Source organism: Gossypium hirsutum, chromosome A09 (genome assembly GCF_007990345.1).
Source record: "Gossypium hirsutum isolate 1008001.06 chromosome A09, Gossypium_hirsutum_v2.1, whole genome shotgun sequence".
Taxonomy (NCBI): Eukaryota; Viridiplantae; Streptophyta; class Magnoliopsida; order Malvales; family Malvaceae; genus Gossypium; species Gossypium hirsutum.
In genome coordinates this window covers 45,927,023-45,952,697 of record NC_053432.1, presented here as the reverse complement: position 1 = coordinate 45,952,697, position 25,675 = coordinate 45,927,023, and the positions used below count along the sequence as shown (strand labels likewise).

Genomic DNA, 25,675 nt, shown 5'->3' with positions numbered 1-25,675 from the left:
TTGAGGACAAGCAAATGCTTAAATGTGGGGGTATTTGATAAAGCGTAATTTATACGTATTTTTACCCCATGCTTAACACATTTTATGGATGATTTTTCTTTAGAATTGGTGAATTCGATGCTTCTAATGCCTTAATTTCATGTTTTATACTTAGGCGAGTATAGGAGAGCAAAAGGAATGAAAAACGGGCCAAAAACGGGGAAAATGGGCCAACGTAAGAAATCAACACAGCCTGTACCTCCTCACACGGGCAGACCGCACGGCCATGTCTATTTGGCAGAATCAAAGCACGACTCACACGGATATAACACATGCCCGTGTCATTCTAACAGGCTCGAGCACTGCTTCAAGTAATCGCACACGGGCGTGTCCCAATCAAGCCCAAGTTTAGTCCAATTCGGGAAAGGCCAATTTTGAGGGTTCTTAGGCATTCTAAAGCCTATAAATACACCCTAGAGGAGGAAGAAAAGGGACACACAGAGAAGGAAGCAGGAAACTGCTCAAGGAAGCCGATTGATCCATCTCAGAAGCCAGATTCATCATCAAGACTAAAGATCTTCCCTTAATTTCCCTCAGGAGTTTGGGTTTTTCTTTATGTTTTGTATTCATTATTATTCTAAGATGTTTTCCTTTTTAGTTATGAACTAAATCCCCTAAATACTTAAGGGGAATGAAACCTAAGAAGAATCTTGTTATTATTTTCTAAATTGTATGATAAATATTTGACTTGTTCTTAATTATGTGTTTTTAATTCTTGTCTTGATATTCCAGGATATTGGTTCAAGTTAAGCTCTTATTCAGAGGAGGAATAGACCCTATCTAAGAGTACATTTGTCATAATTAAGCGGAGTTGGTTGCGCGCCTAGAGATAGGGTGACAAGATTTTGCCGAATTAGGGTGAAACCTAATAAGGGGATCCATTGATCGAGTTAATGCAACCCTAGGGAGTTAATTAGAAAGAGATTTCAATTATTCAACCTCGGGTTAGACATTTTTAGTCTCAAGAGGGATAATAATATAACTTAGGGATTTCTACGGATCAAGTTAAATGAATAAATCGTCCAATTCAGAGTCAAATAACAAGTGAAGTTTAGGTGGATTTTTCCTTAGGTATTGTCTTAATTCAATTGTTTTTCCAAAAAGTAAATCCCCAATTCTATTTTCTGTGATTTCTTAGTTTAGTTAATTAGTTAATTAAAACAAACCCCATTATTCTTAGGCTAGATAATAAAAAGACAGTCATTACTAGTACTTTTAGTTCCTTTAGGTTTGACAATCCGGTCTTGCTAAAACTATACTACTATTCGATAGGTAGACTTGCCTACATCATGATAATAGTTAGTTTCAAGAACGATTAATTATAAATTTATAAAACTTATCACACGAATATCACGATCAGATATCCCGGTGTGTGGGTTGGATCCGTGTATCCGTCCAGGTCCGAGTTATGTTAATAGGGGTAAATGAAAGTACTGAAGACTGACTACTATTGATTATGTGACTGTGACTATTATACAATTATTGAAAGGTGTTGAATGATATGAAATATATAAAGAATTGCTTAACTACATTTAAGAGCTATAAAATGAAGGCAAGAGAATAAGCTGTTAAGATTATGAAAGCAAAAGTTGTGAGTTACAATGCATATACATGACTTATTATTGTTTTAAGTATTAGTTTATAGAAATACCACTGACTGCATACTCAGCATACGGTTAGTTTTCGTGCGCAGGTTAGGTACAAAGTAACTGATGTCTCAGCATCCAAGCAACTCCTGAACTCAGAAACTTGGTGATGTATCTTACTTTGAAGAATGGCATGTACGTAGGTTGTTTGATGTTATTTTGTTTATAAGTGATATTAATGAAGAATCATATTAGATAGATAATGAATGTATTGAGTGTGTTTTAATATAGTCCTTTTTGAATTGAATTGGAAGGTACCAAAATGCAAATTTTGAAGTAGTTTTGTTTAAAGGTTATTGAATATATGTGTTAGACTATGGTATGATGGTTTAATGAGTATTAAGTGGGTTTTATCATGTTTTGGATTGGTTGAATGATTGATTATTAAATTGCTTGTGTTTAAAGTTTACAGGGTTGGTAAATTTGAACTATAAGGTTCACTTTGAGTCTACACGGTTTGTTACACAGACGTGTGACCAGACCGTGTGAGACACACGGCTTGCACACGGGCATGTTATTAGGCCATGTGTCCCCTGCACCTAAAATGCTACAAACAGGTTGCCACACGGGCTGAGCACACGGGCGTATGCCTTGGCCGTGTGAAATTAGTTTATTTATAAGCTATAAGTCAGAGAGCTCTACGGGTAGAGGACATGGGCGTGTCCAAGCTGTATGAGCCACAAGATTAGCCCTTCACGGGCGTGTCACATCAGCCACACGGACGTGTCACACAAGCCACACGGGCGTGTGGTACTATTCAAGATAGAAAACTTTAAAGTTTCACGAAAAAGTTTCTAAGTTTCTGGTCGAGCCCCGGTTTATTTAATTGTACTTATTAAGTACCGTGGGCCCATTAAAGCTATATTTAGATGTATGGTATTGCGATTATTCTTATTTTATGTGAAAATGTACTGTAATGACTGGTAATACTCCATAATTCTGTTCTGGTAACGAGACAGGGTTAGGGGTGTTACATCACATTTCTAATTTATTCATATTCCTTGTATATCAGACTTTACCTGAATGTTCATCGATCAACATTTTTTTCAAAAAAACTTCAAACACAACATCCTATCACTTATCTCATCTTTACTAATGCACTTACCAGTTACGGTAGATCTCGTCATTCTCTCTCTATATATATGTATACTTCTACTTGGGTAATTTAAATAAAAGAATCAATGTAAAGGCTCACCTAATATTCATCTACAGCAGCTTGGAACTCCTGACTAAGACATCCATACTAAACAGTAACAATCATCACTTATAGAACATACAGACACCATTAAAACCCATTCGTATACCATTTACTATCATCTCAACATTGACAACCCCTATTCAAAGCCTTATTCTTACATTTTACTATTTATACATTCCCTATAGACCTATTTTCTCAGATTTTAATATACAGAGTCATATTACTTACCTAGATGTGGAATAGCTATTAATGAGATCCAAAATTATAACTTCCAACTAAAATGAGAAAGAAATACTTTTTTATTACAAAAAAGAATCAAAGAATAAAAAGTTAAGGAAGAAGGATTCTCCTCTAATAGAACTGTTTCCACGCATGTATATGACCTATGTCCTCATAGTGGAACTTGATAAGTGTCACACTCTTTCAAAACTTGTCTTTTTTATGGCCTACACATTCTGATAAGAACATATATGAGAATCTAGTAAGTAAATATCAAATCAGTCTATCCAATTGGTTCTTAACTAGATCGCTTTACAGCCCAACTAGCATAATACTTAGACAACCGGACGTACTATACCTTTCGCGTAAACCCATATCATAATTTCCTTTTCACTTAGTAGTTATTTCACTCCAATTAACAAAGTAATTTGACATAAGATCTTTACTTACTTGGTATACATCCATCCTATCCGTCAAAAGAAATAATTGGGTAGATAGCACTGCACCAAAACAGTTTATTTTAATAGAACACGTCCAAATATTGGATCCGTCATATTCAGGGTGTGACAAAAAAGTTGTGGTCTAATAAAACATTTCCATGATAATGCTACTATGTAGTCTATCCCTTTGTCCATGATATCTAGATTGAGCACAAGTTATTAAATAAACATTGTATAGTCCAATCTTTTATTTCATGATTTTTGAATAGACTTAAATATACAAATGAGTTTGATATCTCGTATCAAATTATTTGAGCATTACATGTATTTCTAATCTCTTTTTATTAGAGGCCCAAGATATCTCTCCCATTATGTAGGATGAGAAAATCATATATTAACCACTCACATATCACTACATAGTTTGTGGTATATCTAGCAACAATCCTTATAGTATATTCAATTGCAAAAGACTTTTAATTTCATCATAACACATGACTCTCAATGTTGAGAAATGTGGTGACCTCAAGTATAAGGATCACATGCAACATTATCACTATGATAATTGATGTGATTTGTACATAATAATCCAAGAGCATTCTTATGACAGGTCGGTCTAGTATACTGTTCTTTTAATATGTTCTCATATGTTGGCTCAAAATATGATCTACCATAATTTGATACGTCAAACTAGGCTCTCCACTTATTCTCGAGCAATTTGAATGTTTTTATCATGTTTTTAGTTTATTTTTTCTTTTTCTTTAATAAGTTTATTAGTGCATTTTAGGCTATATTAAAACATGGAAGTTGTGATGCCCTTGACAGTGCCAAAACGAAGAGGACAAAGGCCATCTATAGTGGTATCGTGATACCAGCCATGGTTATTGCATTACCCAACCTCCCAAGGACCTCCTATTTCAAGATTGACTAGGGTATCGTGATACCAGACCATGGATATCATGATACAACTTTCGTGAGAGGACAAAAAATTACTATAGGGGTAGTCCTTGTCCAATTTCAACAACAATCAAAAACACACATTGAGGGCATTTTGGTCAACAAAAATAAGGTCTGATGCCTACTAAAAAGGGCCAAAATTTGGCTGGAGAGAGAAGACACACAAAACATGCGTTTTAGATACAAGTTTTAGCTTAGTTTTCTTAGTTTCTTCTTCATATTTTTAAGGTTTAGTCTTCCCCATAGTTGTAGTGTTTAGTTTTTTTTTCATTTCTTGGTTTTCTTTGTATTTTCTTTGTTAGTTAAGTTAGTTATTACTGTAGCTCAAGTTTATTTAATCCTAGTTTAATATTAGTTAGCTTACCTATTAAAAATCATTACTTTAGTATTTTTATTCATCTATCTTAATGTCATTTTTGTTGGTTGATGAAAATGTTTAGCAATTGATTTTTGGATTCAGTGACTAAATCCTAAATCTGGACTAAATAAAATAAATTTCAAAACTTAGGATTGAAGTCCCTAAGGGAATTTAAGATAAGTGAGATAAAGAGGTAATCCTATTTGGCACTAATTTATTAGTCCCAGCTTAGTTGGGTGAGGTCAAGAGATAAAGCAAACTTATTTGTCTAATTTGGAAAAGTGGAGACCGAGAGGTAAAATAGAACAAATTAGGGAGTGTTAGCTGTAACACCCCTAACTTGTATTCGTCGTCAGAATAGGGTTTCGGAGCATTTTCCGAACTTTCAAAACATTTTACTGATATGTGATATTCGTGACAGGTTTTAAAAATCCATAATTAATCATTTTTGAAACTAACTATTATCATGATGAAGGCAAGTGTACCTATCGAACAGTAGTATAGCTTTAGCAAGACAGGATTGTCGAACCCAAAGGAACCAAGAGTACTAGTAATTACTTTAATTTTATTATCTAGCCTAAAAATTAAGGGATTTTTTATCTAAATTAATTAACTAAACTAAGAGTGCACAGAGAGAAATTGGGAAAAACTTTTGGGAAAATTCGATTAATTAAGATAATACCCAAGGAAAATTCCACCTAGACTTCACTTGTTATTTGACTCTGAATCAGACGATTTATTCATTTGACTTGATCCGTAGAAATCCCTAAGTTATATTATTATCTCTCTCAAGACTAATAACATCTAACCCTAGGTTGATTAATTGAAATCTCTTTCTAATTAGCACCTAGTGTTGAATTAACTCAACCTATGGATCCTCTTATTAGGTTTCACCCTAATCCGGCAAAATCTTATCACCCTATCTCTAGACGTGCAATCAACTCCGCTTAATTATGACAAATTTAATCTTAGATAGGGTCTATTCCTCCTCTGAATAAGAGCATTAACTTGAATCAATATCTTGGAGTATGAAAACAAGAATTAAGAACACATAATTAAGAACAAGTCAAATATTTATCATACAATTCAGATAATAATAACAAGATCCGTCTTAGGTTTCATTCCCCTTAGGTATTTTTGGGTTTAGTTCATAATTATAGAAGAAAACATCTCAGAAGAATAATGAATACAAAACATAAAGAAAACCCAAAACCCCTGAATGGAAATTGAAGCTAGATCTTCAGTCTTGATGATGAATCTGGCTTCTGAGATGGACCAATCGGCTTCCTTTGAGTAATTCATTGCCTCCTACTCTGCGTCTCCCTTCCTAACTGCCTCTTCAGGTGTTTAAATAGGCTTTAGAATGCCTAAGAGCCCTCAAAATTGGCCTTTTCCGAATAGGGTTATACTTGGGCTCAGCAGGGACACCCTCGTGTGACACGCTCATGTGCGATTACTCCAACCCGTGGTCAAGGTTGTTGAATAGGCACAGGCATGTAGTTTACCCGTGTAAATCCTTCTTCGATCCTGCCAAAGGGACACGACTGTGGACAGGCCCGTGTGAGGAAGTCCAGGCCGTGTTGGTTTCCCATGTGGGTCCATTTTATCCGTTTTCGGCCCATTTCTCACTCTTTTTACTCTCCTATGCTCACCTAAGTATAAAACATGAAATTAGAGAATTAGGAGCATCGAATTCACCAAATCTAGGAGAAACCATCCATAAATGTGCTAAGCATGGGATAAAAACATGTATAAATTACGGTTTATCAAATACCCCCACACTTAAGCGTTTGCTTGTCCTCAAGCAAAATCCTCATCTCACAATCAAAATAAATTCTTCTCAATTTATAATCCCTATCAATAATACCTCAAAATAATCCATAAGTATTCATACATTGAAAATTCAACTAAAAAGTACATCAAAGTTTCAAACATTCCAAGTTGAGTATTTTATCACGAAAACATAGGTGTCTCCCCTTATCTAAGTGATTACCTTTGACCAAAATATCACAAAGTTTAACATCCTTACTAAAGATTCACTCAAATCACTCTAGGTGTTTAAGGGCATCAATTAAAGAACTCATTAGTCAATATGAAAAGCTATTACCATAGGCTTGCTTGAAAATCAAATTTCCACCACTATATATTGAGCTGATACATCAATCAAAAAGGACTTTAGAGGGTTGTAACATGGCTTTGGTTAGGGGTGTGGTCACAAGCTGAAGGAAAAGGTTAGAATCGAGATTGAATTGAAAAATACCTGGCTAGAAAAATAACTACTCATCAGTTGAATACAAGTGAGCTTCTTCTCAGAATATGGAATTAACACTCAAGCTCAAAAACGACGAATTACTACTAATACGTATTGAAGTAATTTTTTTTAAACAAGTCAAATACATAAAAGAACAAAACATAGCTAAGAAATTAGTTCAAATCAAATCTCGACAAAAATAGGGATCAAATTAGAGGATTTTAACAATAATAGGTTATGGGTTAATATTGAGGGTAACTCAATTAATGGTTTGTTAGGCTCAAAGGGGTTCACTAAGGGTTAATTATGAAGGTAAGCTTTTGTGGAGTGAGTGGGTTAAACCTAAGTGCCTCTATCATCTTGACATATTAAATCAGATGGTGTGGTCTTGACATGCATGATTAAGCAAGTTCTAGAATAACAAATCAATGCTAACGCACTCATAATAAAAGTGAGCATGAAAGAAATAAAATATGCTCTAAAGGCTCAAGATCTCACAAAAATTATGGCTTTTTGATGTTTAAACTTGTGAATTTCAACTCATGATAATACCTAAATATAGAAAAACAACCTAAAAGTTTATAATTCTTCAAAAATCAACTTATCATGCTTGATTCCCTAAAGTCTTAAAGTTTAAACAATCAATGCATAAATGCCTATGTTTTAATTCAAGACATATCAATAAAAATCATAAATTAATTAAAATTCATTCTAATAGTGATATGAGTAATTCACGTGAGAATAAGACAAAATTCAGGGGTTTCTAATGATGATATAAGAGACCCGCCACACTTAAGATGTACATTGCCCTCAATGTACAAAGATAGATATAGTGAAAAATATAGATAAATAATCATAAGATAGGGAGAGGGGTGAAACTTCCTGAATGATGAATGAATTCCTTGAATTGGAGTTATAGAGAATAATCGGCCAAGGAAATGATGAGAGTGGAGGAGGATACTATGGTGGTGGTAGAGGTTCAGCAGTCCATAAATCTTGGGCCAACAGAATATTATATCTGGTGGTAGCTATGGTCGTGGTCGAGTAGGACATGGAAGTCATGGAGAACCTTTGCAGTGGAGTTTTTAGTTCGTATGCGATGATGAGCTTTGGAGCTCTTTATAACTGTGATAGAATCAGGAACTTTTTAGGAAATATAATGGAGCCAAATTACTCGTAATGAAATAGCCGAAAATAAAAATTGTAAAAACTCATGATAAAATAGTATTAAAAGGAAATAAAAAATTAATTTCAAAATATAAAGATAAAGATGAAATAAACAATAGGTGTTTATAGAGAAATTGGGGCACACGGCCGTGGGCCACGCCAGTGTGCCTTCATTGCAGGCCGTGTGTTTCGTGGTTTTCGAAATTTGGTACATTGGTGTACACGGCCATGTTGCACGGCCGTGTCAATCTTCGTTAGCTTCTCCCACGCCCGTGTATACAGGTTCACGCCCGTGTATACAGGTACACGCCCGTGTTATTTTGATAGGCTCGACCAGGGTCGGTGGGCACGGTCGTGTCGCTCATCCGTATTACTTTGGCAAGATTGCCCACGGCCATGTCGCACGGCCGTGGCAGCTTTATCGGATCCCGTGTTGAGGAAACATTTTTGCTCTGTTTTCACACGGCCGTATCGCACGGCCGTGTTGCATCCTGTGGTATGTGCATGGCCTACGGCACGCCCGTGTGCCTGGCCATGTGGTTCTAAAAATCCTGTGTTTAGTGACTCAGTTAGTGAATTAGATGTGAAAAACTAGAATATAAATAAATCATTACTGTTAGTGCTCGGGTTACCTCCCGAGAAGCGCTTATTTATAGTCTAAGCTTGACTTACCTCTTTGGTGTGTGAACATGGTGGCTTGAGGAGTTTACACTCCTTATCCTTGCTGTCAACTTTATCAATATAAGGTCTAAGATGAGTATTGTTTACCTTAAAAGTTCTGAATTTGGGGTGAATTACCTCGACTGTACCATATGGGGAAATACTAAGTACCATGAGAGGAATTTCTTCATTAGGTTCAGAAGTGGTAATGTAAGGATCTGCTGCATCTAGTAGTACTTTGTCTCCAACCTTAATCTGATTTGGTGATGTATTGAGCTTGTCCTGGCTTAGTTTTGGTTTATCGGGTGTTCTCGGTTTTTGTATCCGCCATTCATCTAGTTCCTCGATTTGTAGCCTTCGTTCTTCATAGATAGGACCTTTGTTGTTGCTTGAACATGGCTCGTGTAGGTTTTTCGAACTTATTTTCTGCAAAGTAGGTTGCACCACATGGTCAGTTTTAGTAGAATGATTTATACAACCACCTTTAATTTTTGATGTGTTACTCGAATTATGAGCTTGAAGGGTGATTGTTTTGTCTCCCACACGAAGTGTGAGTTCACCTGTGCCAACATCAATTATCGTTCTTGCGGTCGCTAAAAAGGGCCTCCCTAAAATTGAAGGAACATTCCTATCCTCTTCTATGTCTAGAACAACGAAATCAACTGAGAATATAAATTTGTCAATTTTAACGAGTACATCTTCAATAATTCCCCCTAGGAAATCTGATTGTTTTATCGGCTAATTAATGCTCATCCTAGTTTGTTTGGGTTTCCCAAGACCTAGTTGTTTAAACATTTTGTAAGGCATGACATTAATACTAGCCCCTAAATCAGTCAAAGCATTATTAACATCTAGGCTACTAATTAAATAGGGAATCGTAAAACTCCCTGGATCTTTTAATTTGTTGGCCAGCTTATTCTGTAGTATGGCTGAGCAAACCGCATTCAGCTTCACATGTGATGCCTCATCCAACTTCTGCTTATTTGTTAAAAGCTCCTTTAAGAATTTGACTACATTTGGCATCTGCGAAAGATCTTCAATAAATGATAAGTTAATACGTAGCTTCTTTAATAATTTAAGGAATTTACCGAATTGTTCTTCTGTGCGATCTTTCCTTGTCGCGTTTGGGTATGGCACACGAGGTTTGTACTCTTTACTTACCAGTTCCTGGTCATTGTAGTCCACCTCACCCTTACCTTTACTTACCACTATTTCTTGCCTCGGTTCCGGTTTAGGTGCAACCAACCTTTCCTCATCTTGAATGATAATTTCATTGATTTGCACCCTTGGGTTAGATTCAGTGTTACTCGGAAGCTACCTTGTGGTCGTTTAGATATCAATTTAGCGAGCTGACCTATCTGAGTTTCGAACCCTTGAATTGACGCTTGTTGATTTTTAAGTGCTGTCTCTGTATTCTAAAAATGAGTTTCTGACACTGAAATGAATTTTGTGAGCATCTCCTCAAGGTTCGGCTTTTTCTCTTATTGGTAGGGTGGTTTTTGGAAGCCTGGAGGTGGTGGTGGTCACTGATTCCCTTGGCCTCTCCATGAAAAATTTGGGTGACTCCTCCATCCTGCATTGTAAGTATTGCTATAAGAATTATTTTGAGATCGAGGATTATTACCCATGTAATTTAACTGCTCGTTTTCTATGTTGTGGCCATAGGGTGGGTATTCTGGATTGCTCGATCCATCTCCACTTGCTTCGCACTACACCACTGGGTGAACCTCTGAAGAACTAAAAAACCATCAATTTTCTTATTCAAGTGTTCTACCTGATTAGAGAGCATGGTGATCGAATCGACGTTATAAACGCCAGCTGCTTTTGTTGGCTTTGTCCTCATGACTTGCCACTGATAATTATTCAGTGACATCTCTTCTATAAATTCATAAGCATCTTTAGGTGTCTTATTATTGATGGTTCCGCCAGCGACTGCGTCGATCATTTGTCAAGTCAAAGGATTCAGGCCATTATGAAACGTTTGAACCTGTAGCCAAAGTGGTAACCCATGGTGAGGGCACCTTCTCAAAAGGTCTTTGTATCTCTCCCATGCATCGTAGAGTGTTTCTAAATCCATCTGCACAAAAGAAGAGATATCATTACACAATTTGGCTGTTTTAGCCAGCGAAAAATATTTTAATAAAAACTTTTCGGTCATTTGTTCCCAAGTAGTGATTGACCCTCGTGGTAACGAATTCAACCACTTTTTAGCTTTGTTTCTCAATGAAAAAGGGAATAACCGAAGCTGAATGACATCATCAAAAACGCCATTAATTTTAAATGAGCGTTGGAATCTTCGTCCTGCAAACCAGCAAATTGAACAAATTACTGTATCATTTGAATTGTGTTAGGTTTCAGTTCAAACTGAACAACGGGTCTAACTATGCTCGATTTAGTTCCTGTTAAAGAAGGTTTAGCATAATCATACATAGTACGCGGAGCAGGATTCTGATTAACAGCAATCGCAGAAGTAGCGGATTTTCTTGGTTTTCAGCCATCTCCTCGATTGTGGTTGAAGTATCGTCCTCTTGCTCTTCCTCTGTGTATCTTAAGCTTCGCCTTATTTCTCATCGGTTTCTACGAACTGTGCGATCGATCTCACTATCAAACAGTAATGGTCCTGACGGGTTTCTTCTGGTCATACTCTAGGAACACCTGCCAGTAGCGAATAAAAGAAAAATTAAAAAAGAAAATAAAAATTTAAATTGCAAATAAAGTAGAATGGCTAAAGTAATAAAAATTGAGTGTTCCTAATATCCTAGTTCCCCGGCAGCGGCGCCAAAAACTTGATACGTGATATTCGCGACAGGTTTTTAAATTTATAATTAATCGTTCTTGAAACTAACTATTATCACGATGAAGGCAAGTGTACCTATCGAACAGTAGTATAACTTTAGCAAGACCGGATTGTCGAATCCAAAGAAACCAAAAGTACTAGTAATTACTTTCTTTTTATTATCTAGCCTAAAAATTAAAGGATTTATTTATCTAAATTAATTAACTAAACTAAGAGTCCACAGAGAGAAATTGGGAAAACTTTTGGGAAAATTCAATTGATTCAAACAATACGCAAGGAAAAATCCACCTAGACTTCAATTGTTATTTGACTATCACTACAGCAAAACAGGCTTTTAGCGGCACATTTAGCGGCGTTCTAAGCAAAAACGCCGCAAAAGTTGTACATTAATGGCGCCAATAATAAAATGCCGCAAAAGATTAGAGTTATAGTGGCGTTTGTGACAAAAACGCCGCAAAAGGTCAAGAATTAGCGGCGTTTATGAAACAAACGCCGCAATAGATCGAGAATTAGCAGCGCTTTTTCGAAAATGCCGCTAAAGATAAAGCATTAGCGGCGTTTTACCAAAAGCGCCGCTAAAGATAAAGCAGTAGCGGCGTTTTCCCAAAAGCACTGCTAAAGATCAAGCATTAGTGGCGTTTTTTAAAAAGCGCCGCAATAAAAGTTGAACAAAACGACGATCTTTAGCAGCGTTTTTAAAAAAGCACCGCTAAATGTCAAGCATTAGCGGCGTTTTCTGAAAAGCACCGCAAAAAATAGTTGACCAAAACGACATCGCCCTTTATTTAGAAGATCGATCTTTAGCGGCGCTTTTTGAAAAACGCCGCTAAAGATAGAGCATTAGCAGCGCTTTCTGAAAAACGCCGCTAAAGATCACCTCAAAAGATTCATTTTATTTTAGGATTTAAGGTTTAATGTCTATGGTTTTGGGTTTTAGGGTTTATGATATAATGTTTTATTATTTTGTGATTAGAGTTTTGAGTTTAGGATTTATTGTTTTATGGTTATGGTCTTAGTATTGTTAATGGTTTTAGGGGTTAGGCTATTAGGGTTTAAGGGTTTAGGGTTTTTGATAAAATGACAAAAAATAAATTTATTTTAGAGTTTAGATAAGCAATAAAATTCCTTTTTAATTATCTTTGTCCCTTGTAATATATATTTAGGGTTTAAGGTGATGTTGGTCTAAGATCTAGGGTTTATGATTTGGGGTTTAGGGTTTGGGGTGTGGGGTTTATGATTTAATTTTTAGGGTTTGGGGATAAATATAGTGAACTACATAACTTGTGTATCTTAGATTTTTTTATAATATAAATCTAAATAAGATAAATATAAATTATTATTTTAAAAAATAAATATATCAAGATAGGTTAAATCCCAAAAGCATACATGAACAATGGTTTAGTGTACAATTGTATACATGAACTTTAATTTGATCTAGTTATCGTAAATTATTAACACAATTATTGATATAACATCATTTTATATTTAGGGTTAAGGATTTAGGCTTTATAATTTAGGGCTTAGAGTTTAGTGTTTATGGGATAGGGATTAAAGGTTTAGGGTTATGATTAATTAATATTTTTTAATTTATATATTAAACGATTTCTTATATAATTGTAAAAGAGATAATATTAATTTAAATATTATATTAAAATTATAATTACAGTTTAAATTATTTAAGAGATAATAGATAAACTTTATATAAATTAAATGGTTTAAGATTTAATCTAAAAATATTTTGATATATTAAAAATAATTCAATTCAAATTAATTCCTCTACACTTAATTTATTTAAGTGAAATTTAAACTTAAAATTTCAAAGTTGTCATAGAATATAACAAATAAAAATGAAATATAAAAACTAAGAGATTAGTGGCGTTTATTCAAAAAACGCCGCAAAAAACATAGCAGTTTAACGAAAACGGCGTCGTTTTAATTGGATATTTAGGGGACTACCGGCGTTTTTTTGAAAAACGCCACAAAAAGCAAAAATGTATAACGTAAACGGCGTCGTTTTATATGGATATTTAGGGGATTAGCAAAAAATGCCGCAAAAAATATAGTAGTTTAAAGGAAACATCGTCGTTTTCATATATTTCAAGAGTAATATGGGTTTGAATCATAGTTGTATTAATTTTTTTTAAAAAAGGCAAATTATGCTATTATCCCATGTACTATATGTAAAATGTCTATTTAGTCCTTATATTTTAATTTGATTAGTTTTAGTCCCTGTATTTTTCAAATCGATCAATTTTATCGTTTTTACTTTTCAAATTTTAAAATTTTAGTCATGGTCACTCAAATGATAGCAATTATATATGTTTGGTTAAATTATGCTATTAGTCTTGGTATTGTGCGTAAAGTTGTAGGTTGAGTTCATGTTATCTAATTAGATTATTATTGGTCCCTATATATACTTTTCGAATTTTCAAATTTTAATTTTGACACAAATGACAACCATTAAATCTGTAACTGGCTTTTTGTGAGTAATATGTTTGCTACATTAGATTTTAGAAATAGCAAAACTTAATGAATTTAATAGCTAGCATTTAATTAATACTACAATTTTAAAATTTGAAAATTACAATGACTAAAAATAACAAAATGAAAGTAAAAGGACTAAATCCACAACTTACATATAATTCAACAACTAATAGAAAAAAATAATAATTAAAAATATTTAACTTGTTTATATTTAAAAAATTAATAAATATCAAATGAAAATAACATCTATATATTTATAAAAAAAATTTAAAACAATATCATTAGGTTTAAATAAATTTACGTTAAGTATTTATAAAGATGAAAAAATTCAAGTAAAATTTAATTGGAGATTTAAGGGATTAGCGGCGTTTTTAGTAAACGGCGTCGTTTTCCTTTCTGAAATGTTTTCTTCTTTCTCATGCCTGACACCCATTCCCCCCAACCCAAAACAGATTTCCCCAATTCTTTAATTTCTTCTAATCCCTAAATTTCCCCCAAAAGAATCAGCAGACACGGTTAAGACTCATTGTCGAGGTAACATACATCTGACTTGAATCGCTTTTCTATTTTGAAGGTTACTCATTTGCTTCATCGGAGTGTAAAATTTCAGGTAAGTTGTTCTTTTATTTGAGAACAATTTATTTCTTCTTTGTTTAACCTATGGGTTTTGGAGAAATTTCAAATCTATCTTTTTACTTGGGTCCGGCAACCAGGCTAGGTAAGAAGTGTTAGATAATGTTTGAAGCAATTTACAATCGAATTCATATATTGATTTCCACTCTTAATTTTTTTTTCATACTACAGCAAGCAATTTTTTGTTTATATGGGTTATTGATTAAACACATGAGTTTTTGTTCTATTAAAATTAAGATATTTTAAATAAAGAAATTGAATTTACTTGTTTTTCTACGGTTTTTTTATTTGATTAAACTATATATATATTGTTTTGGAACACATTCAGTGTATGTGTTTTGTAATGGTATGGCTTTGAAGGTGATTCAATCGATAATTGGATAAATGCATGCTGCCAAGATATATGCATATATAATATCAGTCTATTATTTCTTTAAGATATCGCAGACATATATACAAGGGTTTATAGATTTTGATATATTTTAAGTATTGTTTTAGGTGATCTACCTTATTTGGTGACTTAATTTCTTACCTTTTTTCTGTTTTTCTTTATGATTTGCATATTTGGTGACTTATTTGGTGACTTAATTTAACTTGGCAGGCATAAAACAGGGCTACATATTGGGCAATTAGTGAAGGACACTTCGGCTAAACTTAAACAAGCTAGTGAAACAGATCACAGTGCCAAAATTAGTGTAAGTTCGGGATGATAAACTTGGTGTTTTCCATTCATATTGGGCAATGTTATTGTCTGCATGATATTATATCAACCTTGTGGCTTAAAGTCTGGTATACTTTGGCAGGTTGGTTGGCTTACTTCATTGCCTACAAGTGAGAAGGAGCCATTTGTGAAAAGTGTACTACGAGAGAAGGTAACCTGAATCTACATTACTCGTACTTAGGTGTAAATGTTAGATACTTGTATGTGTCGTATGCGGATATATTGGAAATTTTTAACTATATTTGGAGGATCCTTGAAGAGTCCGAACAACACACCTTCATGTTTTATTCATTTCTGAAACATACTTGTCCTCAGCACCAGTCCTTCAAATCTGGTTTTACTGTTGTGTTTATGCAGTTTTATTGATGATGCATGTAACAAAGGAATACTCGTGATAATCTTAATAGCCTACATAAAAGTGGAGAAAAAACTACTCGATATGTCCTAGTGAAATCCAATACTATGCTATGCATCATTTCTTGGCTATAAAAGATGTAATTCCACCATTTTCCCTTTACTTGTGTCTAATAGAAACCCCATAAGCTAACCTAACCCTCTCTCTTTCTCTCTATTTCTTTTAGCTCCCCTCATCATCATCATCATCATCTTGTATGCAACTGCAATTGCATGATGTAAACTTGTTAGCTTTCTTACTTTACCATACACACACACAAAATAGTCTCTCTCTCTATATATATATACATATATATAGAACGTACAGGTTCTTTCTTGTTCTGATGCACTCAAGGGTAAAATATTAGTATCTAATTGCAGCTTTTTGGCATATCCTTTTAAGTCGATAACAGCTAGTTGTTGCTATGTTTGGAACAAGCTACTTTAAACTTCCACAAGCATATGATTAAGGGTATGTCTTTTGAGTTTTGATTTTTCATTTTTTTATCATTCCTAGTGATGATATACTGCAGATTCTGTTATTACAATGCCTTCAAAGGGGATGATTTGATTGATAGAAATCTCATTACTTGTTATTATTGGTTTTCCACTCCAACTAAAAGCACTCTCTCAAGTATATGCATATATTATGGATTACCACATAAATAGTTTTTGCTTTCCCACAAGATTGAAATTTAAAAAAAAATTACTTTGAAAAGTTATAAAAGAAAGTCTTTTTTAAGTCTTCCTAAAATCATTATTATATGGCCTCTTTCATTTTCATTGTTAGTGTTTGCACCATTGAAAGCTTTCCTTTTATTTCCTTCTCAATACCTCAAAAATATTGATGGCTTAAGCTAATGTATTTAACTTCAAACACTTACCAGATTGCTAGAGTTCAAAATGCTTTGTTGACTGCTTGCAAGCTTGCTAATATTTTCCCATCTGTGTCAGCTTATGTCATTTTGTTGCTTCACAAGCTAAAGTTAGCTATTATTGATTCTTACAGTTTTTAACTACTTATGAATTTTACTATCTGATTTTGATGGAAGTAGACCTGACAACTTGTGTACCCATCTGTGTTCATTCGTTTTTCCCATGATGTGGTCATGTTTAAATTATTTTATATTCTTATAAAATTTGATACATAAATAATTTGTATTATATACAATATGCAATATTTCTGTTTTCATGTTATAATTATGTTATTTGCTTGTATCATGGCATAATATAGCAAGCAGCCGTATTATGGCATATAACATTCATTTTTCAGCTTGATTCATTTCTCTCTATAATTAAATTAGCTTAGGTGGGAAAATTAGAATCCATTATCTAGTTTTGATGTTTTTTAGGAATTCAGATGAGGTTAACCCAAAATATCTATGGCATATATACAAAGGCATATCATATTTTTCTTTTGATTGCTGCTTCACTAAAAAAAAAAACACTTTCTGTTTGGACCAAATTCAGCATCAGTTACTGCTTCCTGCTCCTCCTGCAACTATTGATTCAACTGAAGCTGCCATTTAATCTTCGAATTAATATTTGGTACTGATATTGATAAAGTTTTTATATTTGCTTAAACTGAAATATATTTGGTGCTACCCTTATAATCGTACATTTGTTCTAGGTACTATCGAGCACCTGAATTAATATTTGGTGCAACTAAATACTCCACAACCATTGACATCTGTTCTAGGTACATGTTTCATTGCTAAATTTTTTTCCTTATTTCTATGCATTTTCAGTTTAACTTACTTAACAAATTCTACTTTTTTTACTCCAGCCTCTGTTTGCTGGTGAGAGTGGCGTAGACCAGGTTGTTGAAATTATTAAGGTACGTTTTACTTGAAAATTCTAATCAATAATAGTTTTATTATGATTATTTTGGAAAAATTAATATTTTGGGGCTACGATTTTGTATGGATTTAATTGTTGGTTGTGTTTGGAGCAGAACTATTTTGTTTCCAAATTATTTTTAAATTTTTTTTGAAAATATTTATAAATTAGTTACACTATAATAAGATTTTAATTTGATATGTTTTCCTTTTTAATTGAACTCAAATAATTTCACTCAATTTTATTTGATACGACTCAAATTTAATTTTACTAAAATATTACTTAACTCAAATTTTTTTCATTCAAAAAATTACTTATCAAAAAATAAAACTCAGTTGATTCAATGGAATACTCGCTGATGATTGCATTAGAAAAGCTGAAAGTATGACAAACTTGCCTATATCATAGCAATTTTTAGTAGTAACGACGGTAATTGTACAAAATCATGGACTCTAGGAACAACCCAAAAGTATGACAAACTTGCCTATATCATAGCAATTTTTAGTAGTAACGACGGTAATTGTACAAAATCATGGACTCTAGGAACAACCCAAAAAATTAAACTTATGGTAGCCATCATTTTCTGCTCCAAATTGATGAGCTTCATACAACAGAGAGATGAAAAGTGAAGTTGTATAAATATTTTGTTATCTTTTATTTTATTTTCAAATTACCTAATTAAATTAAATTATATTTAAAGTTTCATTTTAAATATTTTATTTTTTTTGAATCACAAAAAATAATTTTAATATTTTATTTTATTTTAAATATTTTATTTTATTTTAACATTACCTAATTAAATTAAATCGTATTTAAAGTTTTATTTTAAATATTTCATTTAATTTGAATCACAAAAAATAATTTCAATGTTTTATTTTATTTTAACATTACCTAATTAAATTAAATTGTATTTAAAGTTTTATTTTAAATATTTCATTTAATTTGAATCACGAAAAATAATTTCAATATTTTATTTTATTTTAACATTACCTAATTAAATTAAATTGTATTCAAAGTTTTATTGTAAATATTTCATTTTTTTTGAATCACGAAAAATATTTTCAATATTTTATTTTATTTTAACATTACCTAATTAAATTAAATTGTATTTAAAGTTTTATTTTAAATATTCTATTTTATTTCACTTTAATTTAACCACGAAAAATATTTTGTTTTCTTTAATTTTATTTTCAAATTACCTAATTAAATTAAATTTTATTTTCAAGTTCACCAGCAACTCACATAATTTACTTAATTTACATAATACATAACTTACATAATTTAAAGTTTGAATTTCATAACTTACATAATACATATCTTACATAATACATGACTTACATAATTTAAAGATCAAATTTCATAACTTACATAATTTACATAAAATTAACACACATGGAACTATATCCTAAAATTTAAATATTAAAACAACTATAACATGGAACTATATCCTAAAAGTCAAATCACAATAATACATTTAAATAATTGTATATATATTATTTTATGTCGTACATAATACATAACTTACATAATTTACATAACTTACATAATACATAAATATATATCATATCATAACTTACATAACTTAATTGTACTTATAAATAAACAACTTACTCGTGTAACTTATTGTCAACTTTAGACTTCAAGAACAACAAAATGGATAGGAGTTGGATGAATTTGTCAGTGGTAAGCAACGAATATCGAAATGGAGTTCAAACTTTTCTAAATTTTGCATTTCAAAACGCAAGCCAAGAGAATATGATTCTATGCCCGTGTAAGAGGTGTGGCAACATCAATTGGCATTTTTGTGAAGTTGTCTATGAGCTTCTCATTGTTGATGGCTTTATTCGGGGGTATAAAAAATGGATTTTCCATAGACAGTGTACATCTAGTGGAACTTCTTCAACGATTAATCCGACTTATCCTGATATTGCTTACTATCAATATGTTAGACAAGATAACATGGAAGGTATGTTGCGGGATGCATTTAATATGCACAGTCATGGTGAGCAATCGTTTCCAACTGAATTTATTGCATCCGATGATTGTAATATTGGTGGAAATGTTTTTTGGGAAACGGGAACAAGTGCACGTGATGATGAGCCAAATGAAGAAGTGGCAAAGTTCTAAAATTTACTTCATGAAATGAACGAAGAACTTTACGAGGGTTCAAAATATTTGAAATTGTCCTTCTGTATTCGTTTATTTCACTTAAAATGTTTCGGAGGGTGGACCGGAAACTCTTTTACAATGCTGCTAGAGTTTTTGAGAGAGATGTTTCCGTTTGCAAAAATCTCCCAGTCTTGTCAAGATATGAAGAGACTAATAAAAGATTTGGGCCTTGGGTATGATAAAATTCATAGTTGCCCAAATGACTACATGTTGTAGTGGGGTGATCAGAAGAACCAACAGTCTTGTCATGTTTGCGGTAAGTCTCGTTGGATAATTGGAAATACAGAAGATGTGAATGCGGATGAAGGTGGGGCATAGTTAAGAAAGAAGCCAGTCAAGGTCTTGCGATATTTTCCCCTAATGCCAAGACTTCAAAGGCTTTTCATGTCATCAAAGATGGCCGATTCTATGAGGTGGCATAATGATCAACGAACCGATGATGGATTATTAAGGCATCCAGCTGATTCTTTAGCTTGGAAATTGTTTAACAGTAAATTTCCAAGCTTTGCAAGTGATCCTCGGAATGTGAGGCTTGGACTAACAGCTGACGGCTTTAATCCTTTTAAAATCATGAGTACTTCGTACAGTACTTGGCCTGTAGTGCTTGTTCCTTACAATTTTCCTCCATGGATTTGCATGAAGTAATCTTCATTTATTTTATCAATGATTATCCCTGGAGAGAAAGGTCCTGGAAATGATATTGGCATCTATTTGCAGCCACTTATTGAAGAGTTAAAACAATTATGGTCGGGTGTTGAGACCTATGATGTATTAAGAAAGGAGAACTTTAATTTACGTGCAGCTTTATATGGACAATTAATGATTTCCCGGCTTATGCTAATTTATCGGGTTGGAGTACTAAAGGACGTTATGTCTGTCCTTGTTGTGTTGCACAAACTTGTTCGAAGTGGTTGTATAATGGGAAGAAGTTCTCTTACATGGTCCATCGTCGGTGGTTAGATGGAAATCATAAATTTAGATTTCAGAGAACTCTATTTGACGGTACTGAAGAGTATAGAGGAGCTCCTGAGCAGACCGTTGGATCTGAAATCTTGTTTATGTTAAAAGATATAAACTTTAGTTACGGGAAGATGAATCAACCACCTAACACGCAAACAAAAAGAAGATCGAGGGATGAATCTGATGATGAATCTGACGAAGAGGATGATCCTAATGAGGCGGACTTGTGGAAAAAAAAGGAGTATTTTTTTAGTTGCCTTATTAGGAGCACAACATTTTACGCCACAATCTTGATGTCATGCATATTGAGAAGAATGTCTGTGAGAACATAATTGGGACTATTTTGAATGTCGATGGAAAATCAAAAGACAACCTTCAGAGTCGACTTGATTTAGTTGACATAAGAATTCGGCGTGATCTTCATCCTCAAGTACTTCCGAATGGGAAATATCGGTTGCCACCTTCTATTTTTTCAATGTCAAAGGAAGAGAGAGGTGTTATGCATGGTGTTGAAGGATATAAAGGTCCAAGATGCGTATCCGTCAAATATATCTCGATGTATGAGTCTTAAAGATTGAAGATTATATTCATTAAAATCACATGATTACCACATCTTGATGCAAGATTTACTCCCAGTTTCTTTACGGTGCTGCATGAAAAAAATGTGACGTCTTGTATAATTGAACTATCCAATATAATGAAAGCTATTTGTGGCAAAGTTTTGGATGTTGAAGAACTTGAGAAAGTACAGGATCGAGCCACTTTGACTTTATGCAATTTGGAGAAGATCTTTCCACCTTCCTTCTTCACTATTATGGTGCACTTGGTAATCCATCTCCCTCACGAAGCAATACTTGGTGGACTGGTTTTTTATCGATGGATGTATCCTATAGAAAAGTGCTAATTTATTTGTCAAGTATTTATTCATTCGCCTCTATACATTTAGTTACAACTTTTAATAAATATTGTATATCATGTTTAGGTTCCTAAGCAAATTGAAGTCTTATTGTCGCAATAAGCGTTATCCAGAAGGATCAATTGCTGAAGGCTACTTGGCAGAGGAGTGCATGACCTTCTGTTCTAGATATTTAGAAGATGTTGAAACACGATTGAATACACCAAATAGAAATGCTGGGCTTAATGATCATAACTTGGCCGAAACTTATTTATTCCAAAGTTATGGAGAACCAATCGACAAAGTTGAAATTGTAGAATTAGATGATATATCATGGATACAAGCACATCGATATGTACTTTTTCACCAAGATTCAGTTGAACCGTTACGCAAGTAAGTTCTAAAATTTCCTTACATATTCGTCGTTTTGATTTGCTTATCTTCTAACCAATTAAACTTGTTTTTTAACATAGTGAGTACAAACAAATTTTGAGATCTCGTGCACGCTCTCGAAGATTACAACATCGAGAGATTAATAAGTTATTCACAGAATCTTTTCGTGAATGGTTAAGCCAAACGGTATGTAACTAAAGTTAATAAGTTACATATAATCGCGAAATTTAGTTAATCGAATAAGAATGTTTTTACGTAATACATTTATAATTACTTAATTTACTTTCGATTCAATAGGTTTGAAGTGGGAGGGACATCAATGACGAAATTAAATGTCTTTCCCAAGGTCCGAACTGAGTAATAAAAAAATATAGTGCCTTCCTCATCAATGGATACAAATTTCATAAAAAATATCGTGAAAGAATGAGGAGAACTCAAAATTGTGGAATTGTTGTTAATTCTTCAATTACAAGTTATGCTAGTGCTAGGGATAGTAATCCGGTTGAGGGTAATGTGGAGTATTACGGACTTCTTACCGATATTATTGAATTGGATTATTATGGCAGATGGAAAGTTGTCTTATTTCGGTGTGATTGGGCTGATGTTAATACTACTCGCGGAATTAAAAAAAAGCAATTTGGTTTTACAATGGCTAATTTTTCTCGCTTAATTCACACTGGACAACAATTGATGAACGAGCCATATGTATTTTCTTCTCAAGTCAAACAAGTTTTTTATTTGAAAGATCTAACTAATGAGGGTTGGTATGTTGTACTCCGGAACACCCCTAGAGACTTGTTCGACATGGGTAATGGAAGTAGAGATGACATCGTCAAAAGATCAGAAACATTACCTTTTCCAGAACAAAACTTAGATGAAAATATCCCTAGTACTAGTACACAACATCAGTGGGTTCAACATGATGTGGATGAAGATATTTACGAATAATGATGTAGTAAGATTTTACGATTTTTTTATTATATGTAATATTATAATTTTAATCTTGGTAATGTTATATTATTTAACTATTTTATATGTACTCTTATTGTTGTAATTTGTTACTAAAATTTTAACTATTTTATGTGTATTGCAGGAAAAATGCATAGAAGAAGATTACGAGATTTAAGTATTGTCCAGAATACTCCAAATTTAGAAGAAGAAAATAGTGAACAGCAGACAGTTGTTGGATCTTCGAATGTGCCAGAGACAATTGACGAGCCTGCAGAATTTCAAAGTAATGTTAAGTTCATTTTACATGTGTTGACTTTTATTATTGATTTATTTTTCAATTTAATATAATAATATATTGTTTTTCAGCTGAAAGTGGTGGGACGTGCAGAGGTCGAGGACGTATGCTACTTAAAGATTTATACGACTTAAATCCTGACGAGCGTGTCAAAGTAAGTAGAAATAGTTATGGTCAACCTGTTGGATCTGAAGCTCGACGTTTAGCAGGCTATTTGGGCATTATATCACAAAATGCCAATATGTTGCCCATCAACTACGAATCATGGCATCACATGCCTGATAGCAACAAAAATCAAGCTCTGGATAATATTAAGGTAACAAAACGTGAATGTAATTTATAATACTTTGGTTTAAGTTTCATTTTTATTTACATTCTAAACTTGTGTTTTTTTGGGAGAGATTTGCTTTAGAGGTCTCTGATGATTATATCAAGAAGGCATTGGGAAAAAATGGAGAGACCATAAAAGCAGTTTGAAAAAAACTATATTTTAAGAAAGACATAAGCCTCGAGGAAAAATTGAGAGATGTCCCGCCAGGAATGCTGAGGTACCAATGGAAAGATGCGGTTAGATTCTGGAATTCAAAGAAAAGAAAGGTATTACGTATTTTCAAACTCTTATATATAGTGTTTACTATATACATAATAATAATTTTATTATGTAGGACCGTGAGCGAGTTGGAACAAGTAGCAGACAAAAACAAAAATTCACGCACACGGCAGGGTCGAGAAGTTTTGCTTCTGTAGCTGAGGCCGAGGTATTATGAATTTATTAATTCTTTCAAATATTAATAACTTTCTACTATTAAATAATATTTTTACTACTTTATTGTAGGAAATCTCTTCTGGTCAAAAAGTTGGACGCCTTCAGCTTTTTGAGATTACTTAATAAAATTTGATTTATTATAAATATTTTAATGCTTAATTAATTATGGTTTAATTCGTCATTACTAGTTTTAAATAATGTTAAGTTTATGTTCCATTCCTTTTTATTATATATTTCGTTTCTAACTCTTTAATTAATTTTTTAGGAGAAACTAAAGGAGAAAAAGGCGGAGTATAAAGTGATGGCTTCGACTGATAGTTCTATTAATCTCGAGAACATTGATAACAGAATTATCAATGAAGTTTTGGGTCCTGAAAGGTACGGTCGGGTTAAATTTCAAGGATCTAGTGTTACCCCGACCCAATATTTTGGATCCGGCTCCCAGCAATACATGCCTTCCGGGAGTCAAGCTCAAGCTGAAGTTCAAAAGTTAAGAGACCAGATATCTCAGATGCAAGTGACCACGGTTGAGCAAATTGTCGAGGTTCAAAGAAAATATGAAGAACTCCAGCAACAACTTAGAGCGGAGGCAGCAGAGAGGGAGGCAGCGGCAGCAGCGAGGGAGGCAGAGCAGAGCAGAAAGTACGATGAGCTTTAGCTACAGCTTCAGCAAATGATGCAGATGTTTCAGCAGTCGCAAAAGCCGCCATCTTAGACATTAGTTTTCTCCTTGTAAGAATGTTTTTAACATTGTCATATTTAACATTTTGTAAGAATATTACTTAATTTATTAATTATATCATAGATCTTTCGTTGAATTTGAAGTATCATTTAGATTTAATATTTTTGATTATATTTTTTGTGCTATATTTGCTGTTTTTTGGTTGGATTTCATGTTATATTTGTTGTTTTTGGTTGAATTTAATGCAGGAAGGGTTGAATATTGGTGAAAAATGTACATTTTAAATCTTCCAAAATTAGCGGCGTTTGTGAAAAAAGCGCCGCTAAAAGTCATGGCTTTTAGCGGCGCTTTTCTCACAAACGCCGCTAAAAGTCTTAATATGTTGTGGCGTTTTTTCAGATAAACGCCACAAAATTTGGTGGCGTCTCCTATAGCGGCGTTTTTTGTGGCGCTTGGGAAAACGCCACTAAAAGTCTGTTTTCTTGTAGTGTATGAATCAGACGATTTATTCATTTGACTTGATCCGTAGAAATCCCTAAGTTATATTATTATCTCTCTCGGGACTAATAACATCTAACCTTAGGTTGATTAATTGAAATCTCTTTTTAATTAACACCCAGTGTTGCATTAACTCGATTTATGGATCCCCTTATTAGGTTTCACCCTAATCCGAAAAAATCTTATCACCCTATCTCTAGGCGTGCAATCATCTCCGCTTAATTATGACAAATTTACTCTTAGACAGGGTCTATTCCTCCTCTGAAT

At 33.4% G+C, this 25,675-nt stretch overlaps 1 long non-coding RNA gene and 1 other non-coding gene across 5 annotated transcripts; both read left to right on the top strand.

Moving 5' to 3' along the window:
- The first annotated feature begins 10,935 nt into the window (after window positions 1-10,935).
- Window positions 10,936-11,042, top strand: LOC121207506 (small nucleolar RNA R71). Its single transcript, XR_005902596.1, has one exon. It is a non-coding gene; the product is annotated as a small nucleolar RNA R71 (small nucleolar RNA).
- A 3,561-nt stretch (window positions 11,043-14,603) lies between these two features.
- LOC107888775 (uncharacterized) lies at window positions 14,604-25,046 on the top strand. Of its 4 annotated transcripts, none has more exons than XR_001681485.2 (10): window positions 14,604-14,823; window positions 15,448-15,541; window positions 15,650-15,718; window positions 16,374-16,432; window positions 17,431-17,508; window positions 17,591-17,659; window positions 17,747-17,797; window positions 23,310-23,450; window positions 23,534-24,220; window positions 24,494-25,046. It is a non-coding gene; the product is annotated as an uncharacterized lncRNA (long non-coding RNA). The 4 variants fall into 4 exon arrangements; XR_001681486.2 differs by having other exon boundaries at window positions 16,364-16,432; XR_001681483.2 differs by having other exon boundaries at window positions 16,342-16,432.
- The last annotated feature ends 629 nt before the right edge of the window (window positions 25,047-25,675 follow it).